This window comes from Macaca mulatta, chromosome 20, assembly GCF_049350105.2.
Source record: "Macaca mulatta isolate MMU2019108-1 chromosome 20, T2T-MMU8v2.0, whole genome shotgun sequence".
Classification (NCBI taxonomy): Eukaryota; Metazoa; Chordata; class Mammalia; order Primates; family Cercopithecidae; genus Macaca; species Macaca mulatta.
In genome coordinates, this window is record NC_133425.1 from 74063059 (window position 1) to 74090153 (window position 27095).

At 44.0% G+C, this 27095-nt stretch overlaps 1 protein-coding gene and 1 long non-coding RNA gene across 3 annotated transcripts in view; both read left to right on the forward strand.

The window, feature by feature from the left end:
• The window catches only part of WWOX (WW domain containing oxidoreductase), a 1123672-nt gene that overhangs the window by 557144 nt on the left and 539433 nt on the right, over positions 1–27095 (forward strand). The window lies entirely within an intron of this gene.
• The window catches only part of LOC144338237 (uncharacterized), a 156759-nt gene continuing 132636 nt past the window's right edge, over positions 2973–27095 (forward strand). The window contains exon 1 of the long non-coding RNA XR_013412205.1: positions 2973–3533. This is a non-coding gene — a long non-coding RNA (uncharacterized LOC144338237). The remainder of the gene's footprint in view (positions 3534–27095) is intronic.

A 27095-nucleotide genomic window follows, 5' to 3' on the forward strand; every position in this document is an offset into this window, starting at 1 on the left:
GGAGGCTGAGGCAAGAGAATGGCGTGATCCCGGGAGGCGGAGCTTGCAGTGAGCCGAGATCACACCACTGCACTCCAGCCAGGGGGACAGAGCAAGACTCCGTCTCAAAAAAAAAAAAAAAAGAACCAGCTCTCTGGGAACAAATAGAGGGAGAACATTAATCTATTCATGAAGCATCCACCCCCGTGACATAGACTATTGTCATCAGCCCCGGCCTCCAACATTGGAGATCAAATTTCAACATGAGATTTGGAAGTAACAGACATCCAAACTATAGCAGGGTCTCACTGGGCCAAAATCAAGGTGTTAGGGCTGGACTCCCGGGGCCTCCGGGGATAATTTGTTCTGACTTTTTCAGTTTCTAGAGGCCACCTGTATTCCTTGGCTGGTGGCCACATCTTCCATCTTTAAAACCAGGAGTGCAGGGTCTTCAGTTCTCTCTCTGACTCTGCCCCTTCTCTCCCACTTTGTCATCTTTTTAGGTTTATTTGTGACCCTTTAGGTCCTTTGTGACTGCATTGGTCTCACCTGGGTAACTCAGCATACTCTCCTCAACTCAAGAACTTACCTCACTCTGCAAAGTCTCCTCTGCTATGCCAAATAACACATTTGCAGATTTCAGGGTAGAGCATGGATGCCTTTTGATTTTGATTTTGTTGTTTTTGGTAGAGATGATGTCTTGCTCTATTGTCAGGCTGATCTCGGACTCCTGGGCTCCATCAATCCTCTAGCCTCCCAAAGTGCTGGGATTACAGGTGTGAGCCACTACACTTGGCCTTTTGGCACCATTATTCTGCCTGCCATCCTGTCCTAACTAAAGAAAGTAAGGTCCATCTATCCTCCGTCTTAGCCCTTCTTTCCTTAGCCTCCTAGCACTCATCGCAATTTATATATTTTAATTTCTTTTTTTTGAGACAAAGTGTCACTCTGTCACCCAGGCTGGGGTGCAGTGGTGTGATCTTGGCTCACTGCAACTTCTGCCTCCCGGATTCAAGCAATTCTTCAGCCTCAGCCTCTCGAGTAACTGGGATTACAGGTATGTACTACCACTCCCGGCTCATTTTTGTATTTTTAATAGAGACTAGGTTTCACCATGTTGGTCAAGCTGGTCTCAAACTCCTGACCTCAAGTGATCTGCCCTCCTGGGCCTCCCAAAGTGAGAGGATTACAGGCCATCGTGCCTGGTGTACATATTTTAAATTTTATTTTTCAGTTTACTTGGTTTTGCCTCCTCCTAGAACAAGAACATAAGTTCACTGAAGTTAGGGATCATGCCTAGAATCGCCTTCCTTTTACCTCCCGTCAGCCAAAACTAACTCTGCTGTGTCAGGCTGTGTTGCTTGTGAGTAAGAGAAGTCTCACTGAACTAACTGAAGCTAGGCAGGTTGGAGAGGGGGATGCCTTGTGGAAGTGACAACTCTAGGCATGTAACTGGCTCAGACTCTGCTGGGGCCAGATATACAGATGTCATCAAGAGTCTTTCTCTTCCCTTTGGGCCCAGCTCTCCCTTTGTGACCCAGGAACTTCCTTCCCCGATGATGGCCAAGCCTTGAGGATGTGAAACTCCCCATTGCCCCAATCTGGAATCGACCATCCTGGGTCTAGCTGGGGACATCCTTGAATCAGCCTCTGGGAATCACTGAACCAACATGAGTCACTTGCTACTGTGAGATCTCAAAACACATGGATCAGGACAGCGAGAAGGGCTGATTCCCAAAGGAAATGCGAGTGCTTTACAGGAAAGGGAATGGATGCTGGCCAGACCCCGGTGAGGATGAGGAGTAACTGAGCTGCAGACTCTTGCTTATCCCTCCTTCCACCTGGGAGACTGGCTGCTGGTTCTCATTGCTCACGTGGGTCTCCAGGTTTCCATCATTACACGGATTAGCACATGGTTACATGATAATAGGCCCTTTTCAGTACACAATGAAATCATGTACAAAGCACCTTGGGGTCTGTTAGAGAAGGGAATGGATGTCTGAGGTATGCTAAGCCTGATCTCCATCTTCTCAAACTTTCACTGCCACTGTGCTGTAAGAGCCGGCAGATTCCTCCCCGTTCTATAAAATAACAGCTACCATTTTCCTGAGGGCATACTGAGTGCTGGGCAGCACATCAACATCAGACCATCACCTTCTGATAACTCAAAATAGCCTGCAGGATGACTCAGAGTCTACTGGCTGTTAAGTGCCAGATTCAGAGATGAAACCCAGATCTAACTGGACTCAAGACAGAGGTTTCTAGAACAGAAGCCACAAATGTGTTAGCTAAGGCTGGTTATGTCAAGTGGAATATTTCTGCCTTTGGGGGATCCCAGCTCTTTTTTTTTCCTCTCTCACTCTGAGAATCTAGAGGCTGTTACTGCTGATTTTCTAAAAGACAACATTAGTCATCACTTTGCCAGGAATTTCATATGGACGGTGGGCTTTTTTTTTTCATTTGCTTTCCCTTAGTATTTTCCGGAATTCATTTGGCTTCTTGAACCCTCCCTATCTGTACCCCACACTTATTCTTATTCACCCAGAACAGGTGTGCACCACCTTGGAGAAGATGAAGCCAGAGAGAAAATGAGTCAGACAGGAATTATGTTGAAAGGTGACTGAATACATTACCACCTCCCAGGAGTTGTCTGAAAAACAGCTATTTCTTTAGGACATCAAAGCACCTTTTTCCTCTCTAATTCATGCATATCCCTGTACAAAGACCCATGGTGGCGAGGGACTGGTTTTTAGATTGCGTGGGCGCCCTCGGAGAACGAGAGGCCCTTGTTGTAAGGAAACTCTGGTGCGTGCTCACTCCTTCGTCTGCAGCCAGCCAGCTCCCCTGCACTCACTGCTTTGCTGCTTTGGGGAAGAGTTTTTGTCATGATCCTTTTTGCAGATAGCTGTAAGGTAAACAGTCACTGGTCCCTAGGATGTCTTGCTAATGAGACACCAAATATACACATGGACAATGGCCAGACCATATTTAGTCATGGAACGCTGACCCACAGGCTCTGGAGCAGTCAACTCAGAATGGTCAGGACTTGGTCAGTAATGCCCAGTTTTGCTAATTTTTGTCCCCACTTCCAACGCAGAACCAACCAGAGAAAGCCAGATATGCTCCCCAAGCCAATCATACAGGATGCCTTGGTCTAGTGAGCCCACCTCCGGCTTCCCCATGTCCACAGCCTCCAATCGGAGCATACTGGAAGGCATCCACTTTCTTTTTTGTTTAACCATAAAGCTTTCTTTCTCCCTACCTCCTTTGAGTCTCTGCCAAACACAACTGATGGTGGCTGACTGCCTGGCTGCAGGAAGTTCTGAATAAATGACCTCCATTTGTTATTATTTGGGTTCCCTTTGTTTATTTGTACACTAGCTTTGCACTAGGTTAATTTTTTCCCACATGGCTTTTCCTGTTTGTTTCTTTGATGATTTTTAATTAGTAATTAGTTTACTTATTTATTTATTTTTTGAGAGGGAGTCTCGCTCTGTCGCCCAGGCTGGAGTGCGGCAGTGTGATCTTGGCTCCCTGCAAACTCTACCTCCCGGGTTCAAGGGATTCTCCTGCCTCAGCCTCCCAAGTAGCTGAGATTATAGGCGCCCACCACCACGCCCAGCTAATTTATTTATTTATTTTTTTTGCATTTTAGTAGAGATGGGATTTCACCATGTTGGCCAGGCTGGTCTCAAACTCTGGACCTCAAATGATCCAACCACCTTGGCCTTCCAAAGTGCTGGGATTACAGGCATGAGTCACCATGCCTGGCCTGTTTTTAATTTTTTTTAGAGACAAGATTTCACTCTGTTGCCCAGATTGGTGTGTGGTGGCGTGAGCCTAGCTTACTGCAGCCTGTTAAGTCCTGGGCTCAAGTGATCCTCCCATCTCTGCCTCTTGAGTAGCTAGGACTACAGGTGAGCACCACCACATCCAGCTATTAAAAACAAAAAGGAAAACAAAAAAGCTGGAGTCTTACTCTGTTGCCCAGGCTGGTCTCAAACTCCTGGCTGCAAGCGATCCTCCTGCCTCGGCCTCCCAAAGTATTGGGATTACAGGCGTGGCTACTGCACCAGGCTCTTCCCCCATTTGTTGGTACATACCATAGACCTTGTCCTTTCCCACCTCTTAGGTTTTGCTTACTTTCCCTTCTGTCCTTGACTTATGACTCTGCCCACTTTTGACCTCTGTTAAAATGATTTGTTACTGTTGTTATGTTATTATTTTATGTGTTGAGTCTACCGTGTACAGCTTGGGTTTACTTATCTCATTTAACCCTTAGGAAAACCTCACACTTACATACTCAAAGCCTTGATTTTGCAGGTCTGGTTGATGGGCATACAGAGGAATTAAATGACCTTGGCTTCCACATATGGTAAGCCACAGTAATGGAAGCAGGATCCAAATGTGTGTCTGTGTTTGGATCAAAAGCCCTGGACACCATCTTGATTCACCTCTCTTATCTGTCATTCTATGGAGGGAGGTTCCATTGTATATTTTTTCTTTCAATTAGAGTATTTGTAGATTGGAAGCCTATTGTACTTTATCTTTGTAACTATCATAGCAGACTAGAGGCCAGTAGGACTGGCTGAAAAGTCTGAGGAAGGAGGGAAGAAGAAGGAGAAAAGCAGGACAAATGAACCCAGATTAAGGAAAATAAAAAAGAGTGTTTGGCTAACTTACATAGAAAGGATCTCATTTTTCTTTTTAACAGATCACTACATACAGTGACCATAGTGTTTCTCTAATTTCTTCAGGACGTACTTTGAAGATGAAGAAGTATGTGTATCCGCTTTTTGTCTTTCAGAAGAACATATTCCTATCTGTAAACATAACAGATAATTTCCCTCTTAAATTCTATAAGCTGGAGATACTGCCCCTGTTACAAATGAACACAGATTCATTTTGTCACCTGTGTGAAACTGGTGTCCTTATGCCTTGCTTCTCAGGCTTTTCCACCATGACATCAGACTGCCCAGGCAGTGCTTGAGATTTGCCCTGTGACTCAACCCAAATCTAAAGCCCGAGTCGTATGAATCCAGGACACCTGCGTGCAAATGCATTTTTCATGTATAGGTTGTTCACTCTGGTCTTTGAGATTGTGTAATTAGCATATGTTGTCATAGTGATGTATTTATTATAATGGAGGTGTTCTCAGGAAACCAGATTTAATAGTTTTAAATCAGAGGCCAACATGGACTTTTAGGAATTCCATTCACAGTAAATTTTATGCATGGTGAAAGGTTATGGAATGGGTTTCCATGCCACGTCTCCCCCGTCCCACAAATCTCAGCTGGCCTACAAAGGTTCCACTGTGGATTTTTGCCAGCCAGACACCCTGATGTAGATAGAACATTACAGATTTATATTATCACTTACTTGGCACATCTTCCTTTGGAAATGGAATAGGGAAAAGGTGGCTTGGCTGTTTGGTTTATGTCCTAAAACTTCATCGTAATGTGATTCTCCTTAACAGAGGGACTCGTGAGCTTAGGACTGATGGAAACTTGGCTTTTCTCCTGTTGGATTGATAGCTCCTTGACTACTGAAGCCATTGCCCATCTGTTCAACTGTTGTATTCACGAGGAGGTTAGACCCCCGACCCAAAGCCCAGGTACCTGATTTTCCTCAGTTAGGATCAGAAATCCACTAAGTTTTCTTATATTTTAAGCACCAAAGTAGCACCACTGTACAGCATCTTTACTTAATCCACCCTGTTTCACGTGTGTACATCCCTGGCATGCTTAAACAAGAAAGGCAAATGAGAGAGAGAGAGAGAGAGAGCGCCCCGAGGTGCCGGAAGGCTGTGGTTCCTTTGTGTCTAGAGAGAAGATATAACGATTGAATTAGACTCTTAAATATCTGTGGATGTCAGGTTGAATACAAGCAGCTATTCAGTGTTTTACTCTGGCAGGAGAACAAGTCCCCTGGAGGTGGGAAGCCATGCAGGTCCCTGGAAGTGTGAGCAGATTGTTAAAATGGTATCAAAGATGGGCTGGCGTGAGGCCAGACTCTATCCTTGATGCTCACCTGAGGTCTAGGGCTAAACTCTTGCCTTTACCTGTTCCATGCTTACCCATTCCTGCTTTTTGCTTAGAACCTCAGTGCTCTTGCTTATGGAGACTCAGCTCATGTCTCCAGACAATGACCCCTGCCTCCTGTGCAGGTGGTAAGCATCAGTACATAACTGAGGAGTGCGGGAGCAGCAGCCCAAATCTCTGATGAGGAACCTCTTCGGGATCAGCTGATGCTTTGGAACGAGACACTGTTGGGTGGGAATCTGGCTTCTCACAAACTATTTGGTTGGACTCATGCCTTATTCTTTCGGAGCCTTAGTTTTGTCATCTGTAGAATGGGAAGTATTGCTAGCTATTCCCATATGAAGTGATAGAGAGTGTAAGTAAGATGGAATGTCAGGCACAGGGATGGTTGCCATTATCAATTACATTATGATGATGATGATTTTCCACCTAGATCAGGTATAAGGTGAATGTATTATTAGCATTCCTGGGACTGTTTTAAAGGAAGTACCTATGAGGCCTCATGATAAGCCAGATGTCCAGAAGGCAGCTTGAGACCAGGGCTCCTGGTAACTTAAAAGATGTTTGGGGCTGGTCATGGTGGCTCACGCCTGTAATCCCAGCACTTTGGGAGGCTGAAGTGGGCAGATCACGAGGTCAAGAGATCGAGACCATCCTGGCCAACATGGTGAAACCCCGTCTCTACTAAAAATCCAAAAATTAGCTGGGTGTGGTGGCGAATGCCTGTAATCCCAGATACTTGGGAGACTGAGGCAGGAGAATCGCTTGAACCCGGGAGATGAAGGGGGCAGTGAGCCAAGGTCACACCACTGCTCTCCAGCCTGGGTGTCAGAGTGAGACTCCGTCTCAAAAAAAAAAAAAAAAGGGAAGCCATGACCCATGAATTCCCAATACAATTGTGGACTCTATAAAGGACTTTAAAGAAAGTCGTAATAGATCATGCAGACCCCTCAGCAGTTTACTCACGTGTCTGGTGCTCCAGGTATTTCTCAGCCTGTTTGGGGTCTCCCTGTGTTACCTGGACAGCTGCTGCCATCATCAGCACCCAGCCAGGACTCCTCGACCATCCTGGACTCGGGATTTATCATCCCCAAGAATTGGGGACTGTGGGAAAGATGCCAAATTTGTTCTTTTCAGATTGAGATTCTTCTGTGATAAAAATAGAGTTGGTAGACAAGCAGATATTTCTTTTATATGTGTGTATATTTTTATTAGACTGTGAATTTATTCATCTTCCTTAAATACTGACCTTAAGTAAATTATATGATTGGACCCAGGCATAGAACCTGATTTGACTCCCCCTTGCCCATCACAGTTCTGGAGTTCACACATCATTTGTTACTTTGAAAAATGAACTTTTGTTATTTGATTATGGTAATAAATAATGTGCATGGTAGAAGAAGGAGAAGAAAACGAAGAAAAATTTAGAAACTTGGACAGAGGAGAATGAAAATGCTCTATTAATTTCACTAGCATGAGATGATCACTCTTAATATTTAGTTGTATGTTCTTTTCTTTCTTAGTGATAGCATTCTTTTCAACAAATTGGGCTCGTAATATATAGGCATATATATATAATTTTTTTAAAAAACAAGAATTTCTTATGTCATTAAACATTACTTGAAAAAATATTTTTAATAATTTCCTAAGGTTACACCATGTAAATGAATTGTATTCTATGTAACCATTCCCTAGTGTTGGCCAGCTAGGCCATTTATAGTTTGGACACTATTTTTAAAAAGAACTCAGGCTGATTTTACTATTTATTTTTGCCTTGCACTTTTTGTAAAAGTAATCAGAGCAGTAATAATGGATGACTCCCCCAAATCCTTTTGCCTCCAATGATTAGTCCAAGCCCATAATACTGTGTTCCTTGCCAGTGATTGGTTTAGAAATAGGCATGTGACCCAGTTCTGACCAATGGATATGAGGGGTGATTGTGGGGAAGGTTTCCTACTCTTTTTTTTTTTTTTTTTTTTTGAGAAGAAGTCTGGCTCTGTCTCCCAGGCTGGAGTGCAGTGGTGTGATCTCGGTTCACTGCAAGCTCCGCCTCCCGGGTTCACGCCATTCTCCTGCCTCAGCCTCCCAAGTAGCTGGGACTACAGGCACCCGCCACCACACCCGGCTAATTTTTTGAATTTTCAGTAGAGACAGGGTTTCACTGTGTTAGCCAGGATGGTCTCGAACTCCTGACCTCAGGTGATCCACCCGCCTCGGCCTCCCAAAGTGCTGGGATTACAGGCGTGAGCCACCGTGCCCAGCCTCCTACTCCTAAAACAGATACACAAGGATGAGAGACTTTCTGCTTCCTGTGGACGTCGGGGCAGCCTGGACTAGCAGCGGCCAGTTTGGGTTCGGACCACCTGCAGCCACAGTTGAAAATGACCCTGTGTAGGACAGAGGGGCAAGTAGAAAGAACCTGAGTTCATTGTGGCACTTTAGAGCCGCTGATTCAGCTGTCCTATGGGCCTCCTACCCTGAACCTCCATTGGTTATAAAATAAGCTGTTAGCTTGGTGTAAAAGTAATTGCAGTTTGTGCCATTGAAAGTGATGACCAAAACCACAGTAACTTGTAGCACCAACGTAATATTTTGAGTTGGGTTTGAATCACGTTGTCTGTTACGGTAACGTGCAGCAGGACACATCTCTAATCACACAAGAGGTCTGAACAAACATCGTCACATGTCACACTGCAAATATTCTTCCAAAAGGCAAAGCAGAGATCCAGAGAAACTAAGATTTGCTCAAGGTCACATCCAGCTTTGGGAACCCACACTATTGCAGAAACTTCTGAAGTCATCATATTGCTATGTAAAGCAAAATGCCTTCTCCTAAATCCAGGTAGAGGGAAACTCTCAAAGGCCAGGGTGGTGACTTAGGCTGAGCGCAGGATTTAGAATCGGAAAGTGCGAGTTGACATTGGCTTCAGATCCTCACCTGGGTGGGTGATTTGGACAGAGCTCGCAACCCTGAACACCCTGGTTTTCAGACTCTTTATCGGTAAACGAAGTTCGCATACTGATATGGGAATTATGAGATATAAATCCCTTTCTAAAAATATGAAATTATCATACAGTCATCATTCTCATCACGTTCCTTCACACCAGCGGTATTTATCAACTACCTACTATGTGCTACGCTCTGTTTTAAATGTTAGCAATACAGTAATGAACAAAACAGATGGTATCTTCGCCCTCATGGTTTTTATATTCTAATGAAAGTGGCAGAAAAGAAATAGGTAAATCAACTGAACTCTTTGGGGGAAGAGGCCTGCGTTCTTTTCAGATTCTGATTTCTCCATGATAGAAATAGTTTTTTAGGTGATCAGTTGTTTTAATGTACCTACCTATCTATACCCTTCTCTCTCTATGTGGATGTGTGTATATATAATTACATATCCAATATAAAACCTAAAAATAAGATTTGGGGGCCTGTTAATTGTTTTAACCTTTCTTAACCCACATCCTAATTATTTGATTTGACATTGTCGTAGAACATACTGTTGTCTTGATTTTTGGAAATAGACCAGTGATTCTTCAGTTGGGTCCTAAGGTCCCCTCAATGTAGCAGTCATATTTTTTCTTAGGGAGGGGGGGTGCATATGTGTATATGTGTACACGATAATCTTGATAATTTAGAAAGATTAATTAAGCATTGATCATCTATGTGACCACATTTAAAATGAGCGCCACCACATGAAAATGTCTGGGTTTACACTTTGTGTCGCTATTTGCTTTGGCTAACTCTGTGGCTTTCCCCAAGTCTTCTGCGACCTTCTCACCTGGACTGCATCCTGGTCCTGATCAACCTTATTTTACAGTTAAGGAAACTGGACTCAGACTAGCTTCAGGGACTCACTGTGGCCACAGGCTGCAGCCTGAGAATGAAACTGAGGTCTCACTCCCTTCAGACTCCGCTCTCTGTCTCTGCCTCATCCGACTTCTCAGGGTGGAGGGGCGTGGTCACTAATTTGATTTGACCACTTAGAGAAAACAGCCTACAAAGTGCTACGGAGCAGTGCGTATCCTTTCTGAGAACGTGATATAATAACATTGGCCTGATCTCCTCAGCCTGTATCTTGAGGGAACAAGTAAATTAAACAAGTAATTATATCCATAATGGTTCTAGAAGTTAGAAGATTTAAATATATGAATCTCATCTGAGTGTGCAGCCTTTTGTCTGCTGTGTTTCCTGCCAAAAGATCTCTTGACAGGAAATAAACATTAAAATAATCTTTAATCCCTTGTTTGGTCTATTACCATTAACAATTGATGCACTTTAATTTTGTGGGGTTTTAACTACAAAATGGAACGGCTAAGTAGTGATAATTGGGTTTGGAATTATACGGTCATTTATATCAACAGAGATGCAAGAGGCTGGGAGGGAGGGTGATTAATTATTTACTATTTCCTGGCTGTGGTTCCTATTATAGAATTTTCTGATATGTTCTGCTGTGAACAATTATCACCAAATGAAAGTAAACAAATCTGTGATTTGAAGCCTTATTTAGAAGTTAGACTATATTTAGGTGATGTGGGCTTGATTTTCACATACCCTGTGGGCTGTCTGTGTGTGTTCCTTTCCTCAGGGTTCCAGCTCTGTATTCAAGCGTGGTTATCTTTGTGCGTCTTAAAATCCGCATTGCACAGCCTGAGGGGAAGCCTTGGTTTTGCCAAGGGGAAAAAAAAAATTGAGTGAGATCTAGGTTGAGTGCCAAGGTCTGTTTGGAAATAGGGGTGTGGATTATTCTTCCCTCTTTCTGATTTGCTTCCGTACAGTAAGGGATGGGGAAGGATCAAAATTATTACGTCAACATGAGGATGAAAGTTATGCTCTGTTGTTTCTTAAAACGTGTGTGTGTGTGTGTGTGTGTGTGTGAGAAAGGATCACCGTTGTGTGCCTCAGTCTCCCCATCATCCTTCAGTGGCAGATCAATACTAGCTGATGAGGCCTTTTTGGGATCACCTACTCCAAAATGCACGTTCTTTCTCTGTCCCCTCTTGGTGCCTGTATTAGTCCATTCTCACATTGATGTAAAGAACTACCTGAGGCTGGCTAATTTATAAAGAAAAGAGGCTTATTTGGCTCATGGTTGTGCAGGCTATACAGGAAGCACAGCTTGGGGGGCCTCAGGAAAATTACAATCATGGCAGAAGATGAAAGGGAAGAGGTTCCTTCCAAACCAAGCACCGCAATCCTTAGGCAGATTGGTCTGACACAGAAGATTGATGAGTTCTAGATGTGACGTGTTTCATAGGAAACAGGAAAACATTTAGGGGAGGCTGTAGATACACAGCCGCTCTATTTAGGGAAGGCTGTAGATACACAGCTGCTCTGACCATCATGGCGTCTGGTCCATGCTGAGATTCTGGAGTGTTAGGCTCTTGGGGCACATGGTGGATGAGCATTTTGCTTCACGTACTCATTTATTTCTGAAAATAATGCAGCCCCCTTGTAGGGCTTTCTGGCTAATTGAGTGGTGCCATCATTCATGCAGTTGCACAATTGACACACCAGGCTGCCAGTATGGCCCCTGTGTCACCCTCACCGCCACCCGATACGTCCTGCTGATCGCTGAGGTTTGTCATTTTTTGCTGTCTTTGAGTCTGTCCATTGTCGTCATCTCCACCGTCACCCCTTCTGTTCTCATTACCATCCTTGCCCGGGTCAGTGAAGACGCTCCTCTCTGGCTTCCACCCTTCCAACTGCCCTTAACGCACAGGTGGGAAGAAAATGAGGAGGGGGGAAGGGGATTTTCCTTCTTCCTCATAGTTCTCCCCCATCCTCTAAAGGAGCCTGTGCTTCCTGACGCCCAGGGCCCTGCAGCATGTCAAGAACAATATTGGACAAGCTTGTCAGTGAGAGTCCAGGTGGATTCCTGCCCCTAGGATGCACGCTGCAGTCACTAAAAGAAGACAGAAGAATCAGCAGACCCAGAGTCTAACCCCTCCTCTAGTTAAAGATGTGACCCTGGCTGGGACTGAAGCCAGAGGCCCACAGCCCACTGGACCTTTGTCTCTTGCAGTCAGGTTCTGATGACAGATTTTAGGCCCCTCTCGAATTTCCTTGGATGTGATGGAAAATGATTCCCAGTGGACAAGAGGTCACATTGCCTTTTCTAGCGTGGAAGATGGCGCAGAATAACTGCTTGAGGCTCCCTCTCACGGTCCAAGCTTGACTCTGGTTTTTCGTTGTTGTCATTTTTTATTAACACAGGTTTTTTTTTTTAGAGGGGAGCGGGGCAGAGGGGCTGGAGTAGTGTGCAGAGCCTAGTGTTGATCTCATTAGAAAGTATAGTGTAATAATAAATTACTTTTGTTCTCACCTTGCAAAGTGGACTCAGAGGCCAAGTGATTTTGATTTTTCACTTTATCCTGGAGTTTCTCAACCTTGGCATTATTGACATTTTAGGCCAGGAAAGTCTTTGTTGAGGGGGATTTCCTGTGCATTGCAGGACATTTAGCAACATCGCTGGCCTCTACCCGCTAGACCCCAGTAGCATCTTCTCCTTCCTCGAGACTTGCAATACCAAAAGCGTCTGCAGATACTGCCAGATACCCCTGGGGTACAAAATCACTCCCCGATGAGAACCCCAGCCTTACCCTCTTTTCTGTAGTTTTGGTTCTTTCCATGAGAAGGTATTTTTAATAGCACAGTAATGAAACAAAGTATTAATAAGACCCAAATAATAATATAAGCTACTACTTAAGTCATGGGCATCATGTGCCATGTCCTACTCTAAATACTTGCCGTGTAGTCACTAATTTAATCCTCACAAGAATTCTGTAATGCAGTATAAGTTTCCCAGGGCTGCCTTGAAAAAATGTGCCACAGACTAGATAGCTGAAAACAACAGAGATTTATTCTCTCACAGTTTTGGAGGCCAGACACCTGACATCGAGTTCTTGGCAGAGTTGGTTCCTCCTGGGGCTCTGAGTGAAAGCCTGCTCCGTGCCTTTCCTCCAGCCTCTGGTGGCTGCCATTAATCCTTGACATTGGTTGGCTTGTGGCAGCAGAACCCCAGTGTCTGCCACCATCTTCACATGGCTGTCTTCACCTGTGTCTTTGCTCCCTTTTCCTATAAGGACTCCAGTCGTTGGATTTAGGGCTCCATGGAATGCAGGATGACCTCATTTTACCTTAACAAGTGGTATCTGTAAAGATTCCATTTCCAAATAAGATCACTTATTAGGGCTGGGCACGGTGGCTCACGCCTGTAATCCCAGCATTTTGGGAGGCTGAGGCAGGTGGATCACGAGGTCAGGAGTTCAAGATCAGTCTGGCCAATATGGCAAAACCCCTTCTCTACGAAAAATAGAAAAATTAGCTGGGTGTGGTGATGTGCGCCTGTAGTCCCAGCTACTTGGGAGGCTGAGGTAGAAGAATCCCTTGAACTTGGGAAGCAGAGGTTGCAGTGAGCCGAGATTGCGCCACTGCACTCCAGCCTGGGCAACAGAGCGAGAATCCATCTTAAGAAAAAAAAAAAAAAAAAAAAAATCAATCACATGCTGGCATAGACATAAATTTGGGGGGAATGCTGTTTAACCCAGTATGAGCAGGTGGTACTCTTATCCTCATTTTACAGATGAGGAAACTGAGGCACAAATAGATTCAATGACTATGTGACAGAGATAACAGTGTAGCAGAATCAGGAATTCAGCCAAGTTTTTTCAGTTGTGCAGCCTGAGCTCCTAACCATCGTGCCTGTGGTTCTCAAAGGCTCGTCCCCAACCAACAACATCAGGGTCACCTGGGAGCGTGTTAGACGCGCCGGCACTCAGGCCCCACCCCAGACTTCCTGAACTAGAAACTCTGGGAGTAGGGTTTAGCAATCTAGTTTTAACCCTCCAGGGGATTCTATGGTGCCTAAAGTTTGAGAACTTCTGATCAAAAATGCAAGATAAGAAAAAACAAACAAAAAAACCCTTTCAAGACCTCATTTGAATCAATTATCAAATGTTTCCAAAGTGCTCTTGCTTTACAAAGCACTGTACTACTCATCTCTGCCTCCATCGGATCGGGTCAGGAGAGTTACGTTTGTTTTTCTAAAGGAGCTTTTTCCTTTCCATTTTACCAGTGCCCCAAAGTCTTTGAAAAATGACAGTGTTGGTATATTTGCCCACATGAAGATAGAAAGTGTCATGTCAAAGATAAAGGGAGAAAAGTGTTGCCTTTTTTTAACGAGTCATTCTTACTTAGACACACAGCATGACTCTTCTTACATGTTTATTTCAGAAGAGCAAAGCCCAGTCCTCAGGCTCAACTATCAGCCGCCTTCTCATCCCAAGGGCTGTCACCACCAGAAATTTAACATGCTGTTAGTGCATGCAGAAAAGCCCGGTAATTGTAGGCTCATCAGTACATTGTTAATTGATCCTCATTTCCTATTATTTCACCTCAAAGCAAACACATCATTCACCATAGTGACACCAGAGTTGTTTATCTTCTCTCTGCAAGTGTGTGCTCTTTTTAGCAAGCTTTCCGTATCCTCTATTTCAGAGGGCCTTTCCCATCTGTTTACTATTGTGGACTGTGCTGCTTTTTTTGTTTTTAATTACAGGTTATATAAAATATTATCAGCAGTAGGGAGGTTATTATTACCTTAAAGAATAAGTGGTAGATACGGACTGACCACTGTGAGCCCATCACTAAAATGCACTTCCGCACACAAAAGGTCCGCTTCCCTGGCAGACAATGGTTCATTTTATTTGAGGAGGTGTGTTGTGGGCTTGGGGAAACAAAAGGAAATTGGAGACATTGATATTCTTCCTGAGAGGTGGTAGGGGCCACTTAACACAACGTTCATTTTTCAGCTGCCAGTGGGAGAGGAGCTGGGCTGGGCATATCATGAGTAACATTCAAAGCTCCTTCTGTCTTTTTGCAGAGAATTCACAAAACAACTCAGGGCCTCCTGTTCCTGCAAAAGTTTTTACTGTTTCTTTGTGTTGTTTCTGCTTCTTGTTTTGCTTGCCACCAGCTCCCTACTCACTTGGGGAAAAGAATCCATCAAAGGAATAGAAGCTCAGGATAAACGTTTCAGACCTTTCAATAAGATAGTAAGATTTTCCTCATTCCCAAACCTCTCTCACAAAGAAGCAGCCATCATTAAAAGTTTGTTATGGATTCCTCCAGAAACGTTATATGCATTTAGCATCAGATGCAGATATGGGTAGCCTTTTAAAAAATGCATGCAACTGAGACTATTGGATACGTTTTGTTTATTATGTACTCCTTCCATTTAATAGTGCCTTGGAGATTATTTGGTACCAGCACATGTAGCTCAACCTCCTAATACTCCATGATGGATAGTATGCCATCACATGGTGTCATTTAATTGACATATGCATTCCTATTTATAGATGTTGAAGTTAGAGCCATGTCTTACTATTACACATGACTTAGTATTGAATGTTCCTGCATGTATATTTAGTCTAATTGAGCAAGGATATTGGGGGGGAGGGTTTCCAGCAGCAGAAGTGGAAGAACAAAGGCACTGTGTACATCTTTGAAACAATTAACTTCACCAAAATTACCAAATTGTCCTCTAGAATAGTTAAACCAATTTCCTCTCTACCATTCACACATGAGAATGCCTGTGTCCCCCCGCCCTCACCAGAAATTATCTCCAGCAGCAGCAACAGAGAGGACTGTCAGGGAATGCATTGACAGGTCCCACAAGTCAGCAATCAGCACGCCATTTTTTAAAATTTATGTTGCTATTGTATTGTAAGGTTCTTCTGAAGCGACCACTTCATAACACTGTGTAGTCCAATCCTCAAGCTGGGCAATTTTTTTTCCCCTTTCAATACATCACATTGATTTTCTGTATGACTTTATCTGCTTAATACAAAGTGGGATTGAACAGTTATTTGTCTGGATTTGATCATTCCTTATCAAACTTTTATGATTTAGCTTTCACCATGGCATCTTCTTGCAAGGTGTTTCTTATTTTTATCTTTTTCCATAAAGGTAGGACTGTGTCGACAGCCCTGTAATAAATCTCTCTTGGAAGAGATGTGTTGCTGAGGGGTGGGGAGGAGGTGGGGGCTCTGTGCATGGGATGTTTGGGGGAAAGCTTCAAGGAAGGGCAGTGCAAATTGTTTCTGGACTGATGCCATCTTTTAATAATAGTAGTTAATAGACCGGGTACAATGGCTCACGCCTGTAATCCCAGCACTTTGAGAGGCTGAGGCGGGTGTATCACTTGAGTCTAGGAGTTAGAGACCAGCCTGGGTAAACAGCCTGAGGCAAAACCTTATCTCTACAAAAAATACAAAAAATCAGCTGGGCGTGGTGATACGTATCTATGGTCTGAGCTACTCAGGAAGCTAAGGTGGATGGATCATTTGAGCCCAGGAGATGGAGATTGTAGTGAGCCAAGATGGTGCCACTGCACTTCAGCATGGGTGACAGAGCGAGACCCTGTCTCAAAATGATAATAATTGTAGTAGTGGTAGTAGTAGTAGTAGTAGTGAATGCTCTGACTTTGGGGTTTGCAGTAAGTGAGGATTAAGTGCTTTACAGGGAGGCACGGTGGACAGCTACTCTGAGGATGAATTGCCTAGTAAATAAGTGAGGTTGGTACAACCTAGGCCAGATCTTAGAACCGCCTGCTATTCGTACTTAGAAGAATGTTGCTGTCAGGGGCAAGGCAATGTCACCAGGATTCACTGAGAGTCTTGGTCAGCATTTCATCTACATATAAGGGATTGGAAAACATGAGAGCATAATGAGACATCTAGTTTTTTTCTCTCTTTCATTTGTTCTTTTTCTCATTGAGAGAATTTTCTAGCTTTATGTGGAGAAAACAGTATTAGAAATTATTACTCAATTCTAGAAAACCTCACTGAGCACCTGCCATGTAGGTGCTCATCCTGATACCACTGTCAGGCCCTTGGGACCCGTTCCAAGAATGCAGGATGAGGAAGGCAATGTGAGAAAGCAGAAGGAGCACCGGGCAGTCATGGGCTTGATTTTTATTCTATTATTTTTTTAAAACATAAAACAACATACATTCATCATCTCGCTTTCTTTGGATGAAGCATTGAGCCTGGTTCAGCACCTCTTGCGCGCTGTAATCGAGGGCGGTCATTGACTGGGGCTGGATTCGGGAAGGATCCACTTCCAAGCTGCACAGTTGTTGGCAAGATGCAGTTTTTTGGTGGTTCCTGGACTCTGGGACTCAGCTTTTTGGCTGTTGGTTGTTGGGTGTTGCCACATGGGCCTCTGCAAAGGGCAGCCTGTAACGTGGCAGCTGGCTTTTGTCCACATGAGAAAGTGAGAGTGTAGGAATTGGTGAGAGAGACTGCAACCAGGGTGTTTTGGAACTTAATCTTGGAAGTCACATCCTATCGCTTTGGTTTTTTGACTGAGATTATTCAGTACTGCAATAGTCTCCCTTTAAAGTGGACAGTTCATTGGCTTATAGTGTAGTCACAAAGTTGTGCAGACATCACGACTATCTAATTTCAGAACATTTTTGTCACCCCTAAAAGAAACCCTGTACCCCTTAGCCGGCGTTCCCCATTCCATACCCCCAATCTCTCATAACTACGCGTTGACTTCATTTCTATGAATTTGCCTATTTGGGATAATTCATATAAATGGAATCATACAATATGTGGCCAAGTAACTTCTTTCACTTAATGTTTTTAAGGTTTGTGTTATTTCATGTATTAGTATTAGGTTGGTGCAATCACTTTTGAACCAATCTAATGCTTCATCCCATTGTATGGCCAAATAATATTCTGTCAATCCATTACACTTCATTCATCCACTCACAGTTCGTGTCATTTCCACTTTCTGGCTATTATGAATACTGCGATATGAACATCTGGTTATTTCTGACTATGATGGGTAACCCTTCTATAAACATTTCCAAAGGTTGCTTCTAATTTATTTCTATTATGAGTAATGCTGCTATGAACATCCATATACAAGTGTTAGGGCAAAGTTATATTTTCATTCCGATATCTTTTTATGGCATGTCTTGGCAGTGATGTCCATGATATCCAGGATATGCCTTGACATATCTTACATCATCTAAATAAAAATAAAGTAGGGGAAGAAGATAGTGATTGTGTATGTGATCAGAGGTGGCTTTTGGAGAGGTGACATTTGAACTACACCCTGAATGAAGAGAGACATGCAAAGATCTCAGCAAAGAAAATCCCAAGGCCAGGTGTGGTAAGTGCAAAGGCCCTGGGGTGTAAACACACTTGATGTGTTCAAGGGAGAGAAAGTGGCCAGTGGGCTTGGAGCCAGGAGGGATGATAGGCGATGTCATCAAGAGGGGGCCAACCACACATGTGCAGCCACTGTATGATGTCTGGATTTTACTTGAGTTATGGTGATCACTACTGGGACATGGGAACCAAACAGGTGACATAATTTGAATCACACTTTTAAAAGATGCCATGGTTGCAATGAGGAGGGCAATGTGTAGGAGGCAGGAGTGAAAGCTGAAGGATATGCTGGGAGGTGACCCAGGAGTCGAAGAGAGCCATTGAGGTGACCAGGTGATAATAATGGAGATAGAGAAAACAGGGTGGATTCAGGAAACATGACCACACTAAGCATGTTCAAATGTAATGGTCAGTTTTCTTGTCTCTCTCCCTCTGGTCAAGCCCCTAACTCTTCGTGTACACACCCTGACTTCCAGTGTGGGCTGGCCACCCAGGAGGCATCCACTGTATGTGTGCTGCATGAGTGCTGTGGTATGATCGCCCATGGAGGAAGTGGCAGGTTGCAGAAAGAGCAGTCACAGCTCCTGGCTGCTGTGGATGCTTTAAGCTTCTTCCTTGTTCAGGCTAGGTCATTCCCAGTCTGTACCCTGGAAGGATGTCCTTAGTCCTGTCTCCTCTCACTAGCAGGGATTCCAAGCTTGTAAATAATATTTCCCTCTTAAAATGTGAGCAGAGTGAAGAACCGGCAGTGTCAAAACTCTGTGCCCAAATGTTTTACGATTTTCCCTTTTACAGATGCGCCCAGTGTATCCATATCAGTGTGTCTAGGAAGACCAAGCATACTGTACAGCCAGCAGAATAGAAACTCAGTGTGGCCGTCCATTATGTTCTCCCTGAATTAGGCTCTTTGAGACTCAATTATTAAAGTGGGATTTTTCTTAATTATTAACAGTTAAAAATAGGAAAATAGATTTCAAGGGGAAAAAAATTTGCAGTCAACAAGAGTCCAATTCTAAATGTGTGCATGTGCGTAAAACGGAATTTGCCAAACATGAATAGGCACTTACAATGTGACTAGAATTGGCTCTGTCATGTGTCAGCCTAATAGCCTCAACCCTGGTTCAATACAATGAACTTGGGAAGGTTTGCTTAATGAAAGAACTGACGTTTTCTGTGCAGCGGCTGCATTCATCAGCCTGCATCCTGTTCATTACACTACAAAGGGCTGCCAATGGGAATTGGTAGGATCATCTATTAGGTAAACGCGATGGGGACAAAAGATAGCAGAGGCCGGGGCTTTGTGGAATTTTCTGTGGTGGTCCGGGTTCCTGGAGTAGGGAGCTCTGATGACGGGCAACAGATTTCCAAGTTGGCACGCTGGCTTCTGGAATCACGGGCTGAATTCTGGCACTGACACATCTTGTCACACACATCCTAAGGGAACCTAGAAAAGAGAATTTTCACATTGCCTTACCCATCGTGGATTCAGAAGGGATATTCACAACTGCGAATTCGAATATAACTATTAATTGAATTATTATGATTATTATTATTGAGTTACTGAGTATAACTCATAACTATTGAGTTTTCCCTCTCCATCTGGGCACATGGGAAGGCCGTACTTTCCTGACATGTGACTTGCTGTGGCCAGTGGAGTCTGGGGGGAAGTGACGTGTGTCTCCTTGAGGCAGAAACTTGAAGAGCCTCCAGCATGCTACATCATAATCTCCTTTCCCTCCACCACACAGATTGGTAATATTCCAGATTCCGTTTGCCCTGTCAGGGTGGGTCCTAGAGGTGGGACAAAAGCAAGAATTGCAAACTGACCCAAGACAGACGTGGAAAAATTGTGCTTCCCTGATGTGGCTTTAAGATACTCGCTCTGTTGCCCAGGCTGTAGTGTAGTGGTGCCATCTCGTCTCACTGCATCCTCTGCCTCCTGGGTTCAAGCGATTCTCCTATCTCAGCCTCTCAAGTAGCTGGGATTACAGGCATGCACCACCATGCTCAGCTAATTTTTGTATTTTTAGTAGAGATGGAGTTTCACCATGTTGGCCAGGCTGGTCTTAAACTCCTGACTTCAAGTGATCCACCCACCTTGGCCTCCCAAAGTGCTGTGATTACAAATGTGAACCACTGTGCCCGGCCAAGATAATGAGATTTGGAGGCCGGGCACAGTGGCTCACACCTGTAATCCCAACACTTTGGGAGGCTAAGGCTGGAGGATTGCTTGAAGCCAGGAGTTTGAGAACAGCCTGGGCAACATAGTGAGACCCCGTTTTACAAAAAAATTAAAAAATTAGCTGAGTGTGGTGGTATGCCACAGTAGTCCCAGGTACTCAGGAGACTAAGGCAGGAGGATTGCTTGAGCCCAGGAGATCAAGGCTGTATAGTGAGCCATGATCCCCCCACCACACTCTAGCCTGGGTGGCAGAGCAAGACCCTTTAAAAAAAAAAAATGTACACACAAAAAGACACTGAGATTTGGGGGTTACTTGTAACTGTGTCATAATGTGGCTCCTTACTGCCGTCACCATGCCTAGAGGGATCCCAGTGTGTGATCACAACATCACAACAACCCAAGCCCCAGTGTGTCACGCCATTACATACTTAGAGCCTGTTTTTACAAAGTTTGAATATTGTAATTTGCCATTAAAAAATTGTTTTAAAGATCTGCCTAGGTCAGCAAATTTTATTTAGCCTCTAGAACCATTTGACTGGGGTACTGCCTTGAGAAATAAAGCAGATTCCTTCAGCTGCATGTGGGCCTGGAGTCACTGGAAAATGCAGACAAAACAAGATCTGCTGATTGGCAAGGTCATCTTGGGAAGGGCCATCGTGCAGTAAAGAGCAGGTCCATTAATTCGGGGGGGGGGTGGTTTACATCAGTTCCATCTGCCTCTTACCTAATGGGACTGTTTGGTTGTGTTCTTTCCTGGAGAGATTAGTGATTGAAAGGAGGAGATCTAGAAAGGAAAGATAAAAGTTTACATTTAATTCTCATGCCATGCAGCCTTCTAAGAAGGCTTCCTAAGGAGGCTGCATACTAAATTCAGATGTAAGTCAGAAGGCAGCTTCTCCCAAGACAGTGTTGATGTCCAGGGGGTAACAATTCCGTCACAAAAGGGCTCTAAAGGGGTTTGGGGAAAATTCATTTGTCTTCCTGTTATCTCTAACCCTAAAACCCAACTGCTGGCTGAATTAAAAGTCTCTTACATAATGATCAGAGGAGTTTTGAGTATCGGATCTTTGTGTACTTGTTTTTTAAATTCAGTCGGGTCTAAAATAATGCTTTTCCCTCCCCTCCTCCTCCACTTTATGTATTTGCTAGCAGCTTCCATGAAACTCCGTGGGTAAACACTTCTGCAACTCTTTGGCATTTAAATTTTAGGTTTCTGCCCCTCATAGCAGACTATCTTTCTAGAGGCAGAGCTGGAAGTCTCTTTTAACACCATTTTTTAGCTTGGACAGGCTGACATTTTTATTTAATGGGTTATCTCAATATACATATACTTTTTTGCATCCTATTTTTTTAGAAAATTAAAAATGATATGCCGGGCGCCGGTGGCTCACGCCTGTAATCCCAGCACTTTGGGAGGCTGAGGCAGACGAATCACGAAGTCAGGAGTTTGACACCATCCTGGCTGACACAGTGAAACACCGTCTCTACTAAAAAATACAAAAAATTAGCTGGATGTGGTGGCAGGTGCCTGTAGTCCCAGCTACTCGGGAGGCTGAGGCAGGAGAATGACGTCAACCCAGAAGGCAGAGCTTGCAGTGAGCCGAGATCATCCTACTGTACTCCAGCCTAGGAGACAGGGCGAGACTTCGTCTCAAAAAAAAAAAGATAGTGATGAAAATAATAGAATATTGATGAGAACACCCATTACTATGCTCATTGTTCAAATGGACTCATTTAAGCGCTGTCTCCTTTGTTTCTGTCTTTCTCTCGCATCAGCTCGCATCTGTTTTCCTTTGCTATAAGGCATCAGTGGTTACCAAGCAGTGTTGCATGATTTCCATCCCACACCTCCGTGTGTGTTCCTCGTCTGTCTCTAGGATGTGCCCTCTGCCCCATCACATTGCACTCTGTGCTGCTCTCAGGCAAAGCTCTTCTTAAGTACACTAGCCATCAAAACCTTACAACTTGGCTGGGTGTGGTGGCTCACACCTGTAACCCCAACATTTTGGGAGGCCGAGGCGGGTAGCTCACTTGAAGTCAGGAGTTCAGGACCAGCCTGGCCAACGTGGTGAAAGCTCATCTCTACTAAAAATACAAAAAATTAGCCAGGCATGGTGGCACATGCCTGTAATCCCAGCTACTTGGGAGGCTGAGACAGGAACATCACTGGAACCTGGGAAGTGGAGGTTACAGTCAGCCGAGATGTATGCCCTTGTAGTCCAGCCTGTGCGATAGAGGGAAACTTTGTCTCATACAAACAAACAAAAAACATACAACTTAATTCTCATGCCCCTACACCTATCTTTTCTCCTCTTTGTCTTGACTCCTCTTGGGAATTCCCTAAGTACTTTGAGGGTGAGGACCACCAGATAAATGTCGTGAGGCAACCAGGAATGACATTACAAGATTCCATTCTTTCCTTTGTGTATCCATTCATCATTCATTATATTCTTACTCTGAGCTAGGCACTGGGAACTTAAGAATGAATTAGGATCTTTCAGTTTAGTAAGAACAAGCAGGAATAAACAATTAGAACATTTAGTGTGGCAAGGGGAATGACAAAGTTACCAAGAGAGGTAGGAGAGAGATAGGAGTAGTTGTCTGCTGGGAACAGGTGAAGGAGTGACAGCAGGGGGTGAGGATAAGGAGGAGGAAGCTTTACCCCTGAGAAGAGCAGGCATCAGATAGGCTTTGGAATCTACATGGGTGTTTGTAGGTGGACCACCCTGGAAGGTGAATGGTAGGGAAGGAAGGGAATAAAGTGCATTCTGTGCAAGGAAAGAGCAGGTGCAGCAGCTCAGACAGGGGCACCTTCAGAGCATGTCTGAGTCTTCCTGATGAGACACACGGTGTTCACTTGGTAACTCCCTGGCAAATTCTCTTCTTCGGGCTTCCATATAGGATATGCGAACCTCTTTATGTTTTTTTAAAAGGGAGAGATTTAATAAAGGCAATTTGGCACTTAGAAAATTGTTAGAAGAGCTAAAAGAGTAGTTTTGAGGTTGCGGTTCAGAACAGCTTCCTGAATAATACAGAAGTGACCCTCCTGGAAGGTCCTTCCACTGAAGCTACAACTGGAGCTAAGCGGATGGATAAGCCAAAGCTGCCTCCATTGCTGTGGCCCCATCTCCACCACAAGGAAGCTGGAGAAGGGACCCCGGAACCGGAAGACAGAAAACTTCCTTCGCACACTCCGTTGCTAAGAGGAGAAGCCCCAAAGAAGCTAGATATGGCCCTTCCCTCACATTTGCTGTCCCAAGTGTCCCATGGCAGCGCCTAAGCAATTGGTGGGATGCATTTGTGTCTGTAAACAAAGTTGCAAGGGAGTCTGGAAAGGGAGTTTTAACTCCAACTTTTTCAACTAGAATGGTAGGACTGAGGGGCAGCGTTGCTCCCCAGGGGACATTTTACAATGTCTGGGACATTTTTTAGTTGTCACAACTGGAAGGAGGAAGAAGTGCTACTGTCATCTAGTGGGTGAAGGCCAGGGATGCTGCTAAATATCCTACAATCCATGGGACAGTCCCTACTACAAAGAATTACCCAGCCCCAAATGTCAAAGTGCCCAGGTTGAGAAACCCTGACCTAGCTGAAAAGTGAACAGGAACTAAATGAGTCGGTTTCGGATATCCAACACAAATATGTCACTTGTTTCTATTCCAAAAGTATTAGAATTTTTGTTTGAGCTAAAAACTAGACACAATTTATTGGATAATTGCTTTTCATCCCTTCAATACGTGTTCCCTTGAAATTTGCATCCATGCATCCCACGTGGTACCCATATTGATTATTTCACTGACTCCGAAGACTTCTTTATTCAAAATAATCTCTAATAAGATGTTTTTTAGGGATAAGGAAAAATCAAGTTTCTCTCCATGTTACGTTTCTTTCTTGCACGTGTATTGCTTTTTCATAAGCAGAATCTTACTAATAGAACAAGTCCTCTCAAAATGGTTGCCTTTTCTCCCTTCATCCTCCCCCACCAATAATGTAGAGCTGTTATTTGGCTTGTTTTGCTTTTTCCTCCAGAGGCAGGAAGAGGGAATGAATGGTGGCCAAGAATTTTAAATTCCTGTTTCCGGCTGCCCCCGGAAGCTCCGTCTTTGTTGTGAGGGCTTCTCTGCGTCAGTAGAGACCAGCTGAGCTCTTGTTCACCTCTTATTCTTTGGTTCCCTTTCACAGCAGGTCTAGCTCTAACCACAGCTGGAGTTTAGGAAGGCCAGGCAGCGTGTGTTGAATGCCAGCCAGTGTTCTACCCAGGGTCATATACTTGGATATTTTTCTGTGCATCTGTCTTTTCCGACCCTCCCATGATTCTGGAAGGAAACACCTTTCCAAGCTCCCCAGTGACCTTGGTTCATCCACGAAATATGCAGGAAAAGCATTATGAGCATTGCGATGCCACATGCTGCGTTGGTATGTTACGTTATGAGAACTATTGGGGATGATCTCTGAGAAACTTACGAGAGGTGTGCGATTGGAAATCACGTCACCCTCTGAATGTGGATTATGGGATAATGGCTAGGTACCCATGCTTCAGAGTCCAGCCAGCCGCAGGTTTGGATTCCAGATGGATGCTGTACTGGATGAATAGTGTCCCCCCAAATTCATGTCTATCTGGAACCTCAGAATGTGACCTCATTTGGAAATAAGGCCTTTTTAATTAAAAAATACATTTCTATTAAAAAAAAAATAGAGATAGGGTCTTGCCATCTTGCCCAGGCTAGTCTCAAACCATTGGACTCAAACCATTGGACAGGTCCTGCTTTGACCTCCCAAAGTGCTGGGATTATAGGTATGAGCCACTCCACCCACCTGGTAATAAGATGTTTATAGATGTAACTAATGTAAAGATAGAGACGTGGGTGTGATCATACTAGTTTAGGGTAGGCCCTTCATCCAATAAGAATGTCCTTAGGAGAGACAGCACAGAGACACCGAGAGAGGAAGGTGATGTCAAGGCAGAAGTGAAGATTGGAATGACACCATCTATAAGCCAAGGAATGCCAAGGCTGTGGCTACACCAGAAGCTGGAACAGAGCCTGCAATGGTTTCTCCTGCAGAACCCCCAGAAAGGACTCATCCTGCATACACTGAGATTTCAAACTTCTGGCTTCCTGAACTGTGAAAGAATAAATTTCTGTTGGGCCAGGCACAGTGGCTCACGCCTGTCCCAGCACTTTGGGAGGCTGAAGCAGGTGGATCACTTCAACCCAGGAGTTCAAGACCAGCCTGGGCAACACCGCAAGACCTCGTCTCTACAAAAAATACTAAAAAAGTGAGCCAGGTGTGGTGGGGCATACCTGTAGTCCCAGCCACTTGGGAGGCTGAGATCGAAGGATCATTTGAGCCTGGGAGGTGGAGGTTGCAGTCAACTGAGATTGCGCCACTGCACTCCATCCTGGGTGACAGCATGAGACTGTGTCTCAAAAATTTAAAAATAAAACATAAATTTCTGTGGTTTTAAGACAATGTGCCTGTGGCCCTAGGAAACCAGTAGATACTTTTGATGGTTTATTTAGTACAACAACCCTGCCCCTTCTAGTTTGTATGATAACCTGATTAATTGCTGGTGCTCTCAGAGCCCTGGTTTCCTTATCTATAAAGTGGAGATTCCCTACCTCATTTGGGGGTGATTTTAAGGCCGAAATGAGACAGTGTATGTAAAGCATTTGGTGTGATGCCTGATACAGAGTAAGTGACCAATAAATAACTACCCTTATTATTTAGAATGCTATTATTTAGAATGTAAGTATATTTAGGAAAGCACCATCAATATTCAATTTGTCTTGCTAATAAAAAGGAATAAAGGTAAAGATTGCAAAGTAGAAAAATACATGTAAATTAAACGGCTTTACATCTTAAAAAGTGGTGAGGTAGACACACAGGCACTAGTCACGTCATTCCTTCTCATCCCAACCCATTAAGATTTGGCCTTCAACTGGGTAGTGGAAGAAATACGGTCCTTGGCCATCTACTCCCCCAAAGCAGGAACATCCCCTGTTTTTGGGTAGTTAAGAGTTAAGTATCACTTTGAGCTACAGGATCATGATTAAAAAGCATTCTGTTATCCTATTTCACAACTCCCCACTTTTGTAAAAGTTTAGGACACCAGCAGGGCAGCAAATACCTTTAAATGATTTTATTTAAATGTCAGATTTAATTAAATCCATTAACAGAAGACAAACCCCAAGGAAATTTTCAGGGAGCTTTAGAATTTTCCTTTTCCATGTTCAAGGGGATAACCGTAGCATGAAGCCTTCCCATACACATGCAAATGCAAGCAGGGGCATTTATCATGAAAATACAGCTCTCAAGGCTGAAGTGCTTGTTAACATTGCGCTCTATAGCCAAGTGTGATGATCAGAAAATATATATATCGAAGAGACCACAAAATAGTGTAGAGATTGGTGATTTTGACTAAGACTGGAATGTGTGTGTATGCACTCCTCATGTTCCGGTTTCTGTGATCATTCAGGCATGCACAGGTATTCTGATGGGTAGTCAGGTCATTAGGCCCAGAGCGGGCAGTGTAGCATGGCAAGAGAAGTCATTGTGTCTCCAAACTGTGCCTAAATTGCCTGTAACGGGTTCTTTCCCATTTGCAGAACCAGATCTTATCATTTGCAAGGAGAACAGCTGAAAAGATACTTAAATAAAAGTGATCGGATTAAATTTTACAAACGAGAATGACCAAAAGGATTCCC